The following is a 10,778-nucleotide window of genomic DNA, read 5'->3' as shown; positions in this document are numbered from 1 at the left end:
CCATTGGCTTCGTTCCAGCCGTTATAATGAGCCGTCCTCCCCTCAACAGCCTCCTGTGAACAAGACTGATAAAACCATTTGTTGAAATGTTTATATTTCTGTTTTAGCTTCAACCTGTCAGCTTCTATTGTAGCTTCAACCTGTCAGCTTCTATTGTAGCTTCAACCTGTCAGCTTCTATTGTAGCTTCAACCTGTCAGCTTCTATTGTAGCTTCAACCTGTCAGCTTCTATTGTAGCTTCATGTCAATGTGCCAGTTTTTTATTTGACTTTGTGAAGTGTTTATTTTTGCTCTACTTGTTTGATTCACCTTGATTATATACAGAGGGGTCAGAAGTTATTGACTTCCTTGCTTAAGATTAGCAATAATAAATCAAATACTGACTATGCTCAAAAAATAAATTGTAAATTATAATATTTTAAACTAATATAATTGCTCAGAGATATGTTTTTGTAATGTATTTTTGTTGTAAATGTCAGGGGTCAAAATGATTGACAGCCCTGAATCTACAGGAGTGTGATGATGTCATTACTATGAATATAGAACCAGATTGACTGACCTTCTGACTACTTTATTAGACTCTTTAGGGGGGTCAATCATTTAGAAAATAAATACGACTTGTTAAACTAAATATTTTAATCAGATCAATCGTATTAATATAAAATAATATAATTGACACATGTTGAGCAGATAATAAAGCTCAGTATTTGAATTATTTATTTATACAGTCATTATTATCTTTATCAAGGGTGTCTATAATTCCAGACCCCACTGTATATTATATATTGATCATGTATATACAGTCATTATTATCTTTATCAAGGGTGTCTATAATTCCAGACCTGTATATTATATATTGATCATGTATATACAGTTGAATGGTATTTTCCATGTATTGATGATTTCTTGTTTTAATAAACTATGACATCATTGTGTCAGAACGTGACTCCAGTGTGATATTTAACATTATTGAATGTTACTAGGTAGTGTCACTGTTTCCTTGGTAACCTGTGGTAGAGACATTATAGGTAGTGTTACTGTTTCCTTGGTGACCTGTGGTAGAGACATTATAGGTAGTGTTACTGTTTCCTTGGTAACCTGTGGTAGAGACAGTATAAGTAGTGTTACTGTTTCCATGGTAACCTGTGGTAGAGACATTATAGGTAGTGTTACTGTTTCCTTGGTGACCTGTGGTAGAGACATTATAAGTAGTGTTACTGTTTCCTTGGTAACCTGTGGTAGAGACAGTATAGGTAGTGTTACTGTTTCCTTGGTAACCTGTGGTAGAGACATTATAGGTAGTGTTACTGTTTCCTTGGTAACCTGTGGTAGAGACATTATAGGTAGTGTTACTGTTTCCTTGGTAACCTGTGGTAGAGACATTATAGGTAGTGTTACTGTTTCCTTGGTAACCTGTGGTAGAGACATTATAGGTAGTGTTACCTTACTGTTTCCTTGGTAACCTGTGGTAGAGACATTATAGGTAGTGTTACTGTTTCCTTGGTGACCTGTGGTAGAGACATTATAAGTAGTGTTACTGTTTCCTTGGTAACCTGTGGTAGAGACAGTATAGGTAGTGTTACTGTTTCCTTGGTAACCTGTGGTAGAGACATTATAGGTAGTGTTACTGTTTCCTTGGTAACCTGTGGTAGAGACAGTATAGGTAGTGTTACTGTTTCCTTGGTAACCTGTGGTAGAGACATTATAGGTAGTGTTACTGTTTCCTTGGTAACCTGTGGTAGAGACAGTATAGGTAGTGTTACTGTTTCCTTGGTAACCTGTGGTAGAGACATTATAGGTAGTGTTACCTTACTGTTTCCTTGGTAACCTGTGGTAGAGACATTATAGGTAGTGTTACTGTTTCCTTGGTAACCTGTGGTAGAGACATTATAGGTAGTGTTACTGTTTCCTTGGTGACCTGTGGTAGAGACATTATAGGTAGTGTTACTGTTTCCTTGGTGACCTGTGGTAGAGACATTATAGGTAGTGTTACTGTTTCCTTGTTAACCTGTGGTAGAGACAGTATAGGTAGTGTTACTGTTTCCTTGGTAACCTGTGGTAGAGACATTATAGGTAGTGTTACTGTTTCCTTGGTAACCTGTGGTAGAGACATTATAGGTAGTGTTACTGTTTCCTTGGTGACCTGTGGTAGAGACATTATAGGTAGTGTTACTGTTTCCTTGGTGACCTGTGGTAGAGACATTATAGGTAGTGTTACTGTTTCCTTGGTAACCTGTGGTAGAGACATTATAGGTAGTGTTACCTTACTGTTTCCTTGGTGACCTGTGGTAGAGACATTATAGGTAGTGTTACTGTTTCCTTGGTAACCTGTGGTAGAGACATTATAGGTAGTGTTACCTTACTGTTTCCTTGGTAACCTGTGGTAGAGACATTATAGGTAGTGTTACTGTTTCCTTGGTGACCTGTGGTAGAGACATTATAGGTAGTGTTACTGTTTCCTTGGTGACCTGTGGTAGAGACATTATAGGTAGTGTTACTGTTTCCTTGGTAACCTGTGGTAGAGACATTATAGGTAGTGTTACTGTTTCCTTGGTAACCTGTAGTAGAGACATTATAGGTAGTGTTACTGTTTCCTTGGTAACCTGTGGTAGAGACATTATAGGTAGTGTTACCTTACTGTTTCCTTGGTGACCTGTGGTAGAGACATTATAGGTAGTGTTACTGTTTCCTTGGTAACCTGTGGTAGAGACATTATAAGTAGTGTTACTGTTTCCTTGGTAACCTGTGGTAGAGACATTATAGGTAGTGTTACTGTTTCCTTGGTAACCTGTGGTAGAGACATTATAGGTAGTGTTACTGTTTCCTTGGTGACCTGTGGTAGAGACATTATAGGTAGTGTTACTGTTTCCTTGGTAACCTGTGGTAGAGACATTATAGGTAGTGTTACCTTACTGTTTCCTTGGTAACCTGTGGTAGAGACATTATAGGTAGTGTTACTGTTTCCTTGGTGACCTGTGGTAGAGACATTATAGGTAGTGTTACTGTTTCCTTGGTAACCTGTGGTAGAGACATTATAGGTAGTGTTACTGTTTCCTTGGTAACCTGTGGTAGAGACATTATAGGTAGTGTTACTGTTTCCTTGGTAACCTGTGGTAGAGACATTATAGGTAGTGTTACCTTACTGTTTCCTTGGTAACCTGTGGTAGAGACATTATAGGTAGTGTTACTGTTTCCTTGGTGACCTGTGGTAGAGACATTATAAGTAGTGTTACTGTTTCCTTGGTAACCTGTGGTAGAGACAGTATAGGTAGTGTTACTGTTTCCTTGGTAACCTGTGGTAGAGACATTATAGGTAGTGTTACTGTTTCCTTGGTAACCTGTGGTAGAGACAGTATAGGTAGTGTTACTGTTTCCTGGTAACCTGTGGTAGAGACATTATAGGTAGTGTTACTGTTTCCTTGGTAACCTGTGGTAGAGACAGTATAGGTAGTGTTACTGTTTCCTTGGTAACCTGTGGTAGAGACATTATAGGTAGTGTTACCTTACTGTTTCCTTGGTAACCTGTGGTAGAGACATTATAGGTAGTGTTACTGTTTCCTTGGTAACCTGTGGTAGAGACATTATAGGTAGTGTTACTGTTTCCTTGGTGACCTGTGGTAGAGACATTATAGGTAGTGTTACTGTTTCCTTGGTGACCTGTGGTAGAGACATTATAGGTAGTGTTACTGTTTCCTTGTTAACCTGTGGTAGAGACAGTATAGGTAGTGTTACTGTTTCCTTGGTGACCTGTGGTAGAGACATTATAGGTAGTGTTACTGTTTCCTTGGTGACCTGTGGTAGAGACATTATAGGTAGTGTTACTGTTTCCTTGGTAACCTGTGGTAGAGACATTATAGGTAGTGTTACTGTTTCCTTGGTAACCTGTGGTAGAGACATTATAGGTAGTGTTACTGTTTCCTTGGTAACCTGTGGTAGAGACATTATAGGTAGTGTTACCTTACTGTTTCCTTGGTGACCTGTGGTAGAGACATTATAGGTAGTGTTACTGTTTCCTTGGTAACCTGTGGTAGAGACATTATAAGTAGTGTTACTGTTTCCTTGGTAACCTGTGGTAGAGACATTATAGGTAGTGTTACTGTTTCCTTGGTAACCTGTGGTAGAGACATTATAGGTAGTGTTACTGTTTCCTTGGTGACCTGTGGTAGAGACATTATAGGTAGTGTTACTGTTTCCTTGGTAACCTGTGGTAGAGACATTATAGGTAGTGTTACCTTACTGTTTCCTTGGTAACCTGTGGTAGAGACATTATAGGTAGTGTTACTGTTTCCTTGGTGACCTGTGGTAGAGACATTATAGGTAGTGTTACTGTTTCCTTGGTAACCTGTGGTAGAGACATTATAGGTAGTGTTACTGTTTCCTTGGTAACCTGTGGTAGAGACATTATAGGTAGTGTTACTGTTTCCTTGGTAACCTGTGGTAGAGACATTATAGGTAGTGTTACCTTACTGTTTCCTTGGTAACCTGTGGTAGAGACATTATAGGTAGTGTTACTGTTTCCTTGGTGACCTGTGGTAGAGACATTATAAGTAGTGTTACTGTTTCCTTGGTAACCTGTGGTAGAGACAGTATAGGTAGTGTTACTGTTTCCTTGGTAACCTGTGGTAGAGACATTATAGGTAGTGTTACTGTTTCCTTGGTAACCTGTGGTAGAGACAGTATAGGTAGTGTTACTGTTTCCTTGGTAACCTGTGGTAGAGACATTATAGGTAGTGTTACTGTTTCCTTGGTAACCTGTGGTAGAGACAGTATAGGTAGTGTTACTGTTTCCTTGGTAACCTGTGGTAGAGACATTATAGGTAGTGTTACCTTACTGTTTCCTTGGTAACCTGTGGTAGAGACATTATAGGTAGTGTTACTGTTTCCTTGGTAACCTGTGGTAGAGACATTATAGGTAGTGTTACTGTTTCCTTGGTGACCTGTGGTAGAGACATTATAGGTAGTGTTACTGTTTCCTTGGTGACCTGTGGTAGAGACATTATAGGTAGTGTTACTGTTTCCTTGTTAACCTGTGGTAGAGACAGTATAGGTAGTGTTACTGTTTCCTTGGTAACCTGTGGTAGAGACATTATAGGTAGTGTTACTGTTTCCTTGGTAACCTGTGGTAGAGACATTATAGGTAGTGTTACTGTTTCCTTGGTGACCTGTGGTAGAGACATTATAGGTAGTGTTACTGTTTCCTTGGTGACCTGTGGTAGAGACATTATAGGTAGTGTTACTGTTTCCTTGGTAACCTGTGGTAGAGACATTATAGGTAGTGTTACCTTACTGTTTCCTTGGTGACCTGTGGTAGAGACATTATAGGTAGTGTTACTGTTTCCTTGGTAACCTGTGGTAGAGACATTATAGGTAGTGTTACCTTACTGTTTCCTTGGTAACCTGTGGTAGAGACATTATAGGTAGTGTTACTGTTTCCTTGGTGACCTGTGGTAGAGACATTATAGGTAGTGTTACTGTTTCCTTGGTGACCTGTGGTAGAGACATTATAGGTAGTGTTACTGTTTCCTTGGTAACCTGTGGTAGAGACATTATAGGTAGTGTTACTGTTTCCTTGGTAACCTGTGGTAGAGACATTATAGGTAGTGTTACTGTTTCCTTGGTAACCTGTGGTAGAGACATTATAGGTAGTGTTACCTTACTGTTTCCTTGGTGACCTGTGGTAGAGACATTATAGGTAGTGTTACTGTTTCCTTGGTAACCTGTGGTAGAGACATTATAAGTAGTGTTACTGTTTCCTTGGTAACCTGTGGTAGAGACATTATAGGTAGTGTTACTGTTTCCTTGGTAACCTGTGGTAGAGACATTATAGGTAGTGTTACTGTTTCCTTGGTAACCTGTGGTAGAGACATTATAGGTAGTGTTACTGTTTCCTTGGTGACCTGTGGTAGAGACAGTATAGGTAGTGTTACTGTTTCCTTGGTAACCTGTGGTAGAGACATTATAGGTAGTGTTACTGTTTCCTTGGTAACCTGTGGTAGAGACAGTATAGGTAGTGTTACTGTTTCCTTGGTAACCTGTGGTAGAGACATTATAGGTAGTGTTACCTTACTGTTTCCTTGGTAACCTGTGGTAGAGACATTATAGGTAGTGTTACTGTTTCCTTGGTAACCTGTGGTAGAGACATTATAGGTAGTGTTACTGTTTCCTTGGTGACCTGTGGTAGAGACATTATAGGTAGTGTTACTGTTTCCTTGGTGACCTGTGGTAGAGACATTATAGGTAGTGTTACTGTTTCCTTGTTAACCTGTGGTAGAGACAGTATAGGTAGTGTTACTGTTTCCTTGGTAACCTGTGGTAGAGACATTATAGGTAGTGTTACTGTTTCCTTGGTAACCTGTGGTAGAGACATTATAGGTAGTGTTACTGTTTCCTTGGTGACCTGTGGTAGAGACATTATAGGTAGTGTTACTGTTTCCTTGGTGACCTGTGGTAGAGACATTATAGGTAGTGTTACTGTTTCCTTGGTAACCTGTGGTAGAGACATTATAGGTAGTGTTACCTTACTGTTTCCTTGGTGACCTGTGGTAGAGACATTATAGGTAGTGTTACTGTTTCCTTGGTAACCTGTGGTAGAGACATTATAGGTAGTGTTACCTTACTGTTTCCTTGGTAACCTGTGGTAGAGACATTATAGGTAGTGTTACTGTTTCCTTGGTGACCTGTGGTAGAGACATTATAGGTAGTGTTACTGTTTCCTTGGTGACCTGTGGTAGAGACATTATAGGTAGTGTTACTGTTTCCTTGGTAACCTGTGGTAGAGACATTATAGGTAGTGTTACTGTTTCCTTGGTAACCTGTAGTAGAGACATTATAGGTAGTGTTACTGTTTCCTTGGTAACCTGTGGTAGAGACATTATAGGTAGTGTTACCTTACTGTTTCCTTGGTGACCTGTGGTAGAGACATTATAGGTAGTGTTACTGTTTCCTTGGTAACCTGTGGTAGAGACATTATAAGTAGTGTTACTGTTTCCTTGGTAACCTGTGGTAGAGACATTATAGGTAGTGTTACTGTTTCCTTGGTAACCTGTGGTAGAGACATTATAGGTAGTGTTACTGTTTCCTTGGTGACCTGTGGTAGAGACATTATAGGTAGTGTTACTGTTTCCTTGGTAACCTGTGGTAGAGACATTATAGGTAGTGTTACTGTTTCCTTGGTAACCTGTGGTAGAGACATTATAGGTAGTGTTACTGTTTCCTTGGTAACCTGTGGTAGAGACATTATAGGTAGTGTTACTGTTTCCTTGGTAACCTGTGGTAGAGACATTATAGTTTCCTTGGTAACCTGTGGTAGAGACATTATAGGTAGTGTTACTTACTGTTTCCTTGGTAACCTGTGGTAGAGACATTATAGGTAGTGTTACTGTTTCCCTTGGTAACCTGTTTCCTTGGTGTGGTAGAGACAGTATAGGTAGTGTTACTGTTTCCTTGGTAACCTGTGGTAGAGACATTATAGGTAGTGTTACTGTTTCCTTGGTAACCTGTGGTAGAGACAGTATAGGTAGTGTTACTGTTTCCTTGGTAACCTGTGGTAGAGACATTATAGGTAGTGTTACTGTTTCCTTGGTAACCTGTGGTAGAGACAGTATAGGTAGTGTTACTGTTTCCTTGGTAACCTGTGGTAGAGACATTATAGGTAGTGTTACCTTACTGTTTCCTTGGTAACCTGTGGTAGAGACATTATAGGTAGTGTTACTGTTTCCTTGGTAACCTGTGGTAGAGACATTATAGGTAGTGTTACTGTTTCCTTGGTGACCTGTGGTAGAGACATTATAGGTAGTGTTACTGTTTCCTTGGTGACCTGTGGTAGAGACATTATAGGTAGTGTTACTGTTTCCTTGTTAACCTGTGGTAGAGACAGTATAGGTAGTGTTACTGTTTCCTTGGTGACCTGTGGTAGAGACATTATAGGTAGTGTTACTGTTTCCTTGGTGACCTGTGGTAGAGACATTATAGGTAGTGTTACTGTTTCCTTGGTAACCTGTGGTAGAGACATTATAGGTAGTGTTACTGTTTCCTTGGTAACCTGTGGTAGAGACATTATAGGTAGTGTTACTGTTTCCTTGGTAACCTGTGGTAGAGACATTATAGGTAGTGTTACCTTACTGTTTCCTTGGTGACCTGTGGTAGAGACATTATAGGTAGTGTTACTGTTTCCTTGGTAACCTGTGGTAGAGACATTATAAGTAGTGTTACTGTTTCCTTGGTAACCTGTGGTAGAGACATTATAGGTAGTGTTACTGTTTCCTTGGTAACCTGTGGTAGAGACATTATAGGTAGTGTTACTGTTTCCTTGGTGACCTGTGGTAGAGACATTATAGGTAGTGTTACTGTTTCCTTGGTAACCTGTGGTAGAGACATTATAGGTAGTGTTACCTTACTGTTTCCTTGGTAACCTGTGGTAGAGACATTATAGGTAGTGTTACTGTTTCCTTGGTGACCTGTGGTAGAGACATTATAGGTAGTGTTACTGTTTCCTTGGTAACCTGTGGTAGAGACATTATAGGTAGTGTTACTGTTTCCTTGGTAACCTGTGGTAGAGACATTATAGGTAGTGTTACTGTTTCCTTGGTAACCTGTGGTAGAGACATTATAGGTAGTGTTACCTTACTGTTTCCTTGGTAACCTGTGGTAGAGACATTATAGGTAGTGTTACTGTTTCCTTGGTGACCTGTGGTAGAGACATTATAAGTAGTGTTACTGTTTCCTTGGTAACCTGTGGTAGAGACAGTATAGGTAGTGTTACTGTTTCCTTGGTAACCTGTGGTAGAGACATTATAGGTAGTGTTACTGTTTCCTTGGTAACCTGTGGTAGAGACAGTATAGGTAGTGTTACTGTTTCCTTGGTAACCTGTGGTAGAGACATTATAGGTAGTGTTACTGTTTCCTTGGTAACCTGTGGTAGAGACAGTATAGGTAGTGTTACTGTTTCCTTGGTAACCTGTGGTAGAGACATTATAGGTAGTGTTACCTTACTGTTTCCTTGGTAACCTGTGGTAGAGACATTATAGGTAGTGTTACTGTTTCCTTGGTAACCTGTGGTAGAGACATTATAGGTAGTGTTACTGTTTCCTTGGTGACCTGTGGTAGAGACATTATAGGTAGTGTTACTGTTTCCTTGGTGACCTGTGGTAGAGACATTATAGGTAGTGTTACTGTTTCCTTGTTAACCTGTGGTAGAGACAGTATAGGTAGTGTTACTGTTTCCTTGGTAACCTGTGGTAGAGACATTATAGGTAGTGTTACTGTTTCCTTGGTAACCTGTGGTAGAGACATTATAGGTAGTGTTACTGTTTCCTTGGTGACCTGTGGTAGAGACATTATAGGTAGTGTTACTGTTTCCTTGGTGACCTGTGGTAGAGACATTATAGGTAGTGTTACTGTTTCCTTGGTAACCTGTGGTAGAGACATTATAGGTAGTGTTACCTTACTGTTTCCTTGGTGACCTGTGGTAGAGACATTATAGGTAGTGTTACTGTTTCCTTGGTAACCTGTGGTAGAGACATTATAGGTAGTGTTACCTTACTGTTTCCTTGGTAACCTGTGGTAGAGACATTATAGGTAGTGTTACTGTTTCCTTGGTGACCTGTGGTAGAGACATTATAGGTAGTGTTACTGTTTCCTTGGTGACCTGTGGTAGAGACATTATAGGTAGTGTTACTGTTTCCTTGGTAACCTGTGGTAGAGACATTATAGGTAGTGTTACTGTTTCCTTGGTAACCTGTGGTAGAGACATTATAGGTAGTGTTACTGTTTCCTTGGTAACCTGTGGTAGAGACATTATAGGTAGTGTTACCTTACTGTTTCCTTGGTGACCTGTGGTAGAGACATTATAGGTAGTGTTACTGTTTCCTTGGTAACCTGTGGTAGAGACATTATAAGTAGTGTTACTGTTTCCTTGGTAACCTGTGGTAGAGACATTATAGGTAGTGTTACTGTTTCCTTGGTAACCTGTGGTAGAGACATTATAGGTAGTGTTACTGTTTCCTTGGTAACCTGTGGTAGAGACATTATAGGTAGTGTTACTGTTTCCTTGGTGACCTGTGGTAGAGACATTATAGGTAGTGTTACTGTTTCCTTGGTAACCTGTGGTAGAGACATTATAGGTAGTGTTACCTTACTGTTTCCTTGGTAACCTGTGGTAGAGACATTATAGGTAGTGTTACTGTTTCCTTGGTGACCTGTGGTAGAGACATTATAGGTAGTGTTACTGTTTCCTTGGTAACCTGTGGTAGAGACATTATAGGTAGTGTTACCTTACTGTTTCCTTGGTGACCTGTGGTAGAGACATTATAGGTAGTGTTACTGTTTCCTTGGTAACCTGTGGTAGAGACATTATAGGTAGTGTTACCTTACTGTTTCCTTGGTGACCTGTGGTAGAGACATTATAGGTAGTGTTACTGTTTCCTTGGTAACCTGTGGTAGAGACATTATAGGTAGTGTTACTGTTTCCTTGGTAACCTGTGGTAGAGACATTATAGGTAGTGTTACTGTTTCCTTGGTAACCTGTGGTAGAGACATTGTCCTCCGGGTAACCGGTCTTGTTATGATGTCATCATTATTGAACATGTGACTAGTGGCCTTGTCATTAACAGGTCTTGTTATGATGTCATCGTTATTGAACATGTGACTAGTGGCCTTGTCATTAACAGGTCTTGTTATGATGTCATCGTTATTGAACATGTGACTAGTGGGAACAAAGTGTCTCTGTCCTTCTGACTGAAAGCTGTTCAGGGACAATGGAGACGTCTCTTCCTCATCAG

The sequence above is a fragment of the Oncorhynchus gorbuscha genome, linkage group LG21, assembly GCF_021184085.1.
Source record: "Oncorhynchus gorbuscha isolate QuinsamMale2020 ecotype Even-year linkage group LG21, OgorEven_v1.0, whole genome shotgun sequence".
Lineage (NCBI taxonomy): Eukaryota > Metazoa > Chordata > Actinopteri > Salmoniformes > Salmonidae > Oncorhynchus > Oncorhynchus gorbuscha.
The sequence above is the reverse complement of the archived record's forward strand: the minus strand, read 5'-3'. Positions refer to the sequence as shown.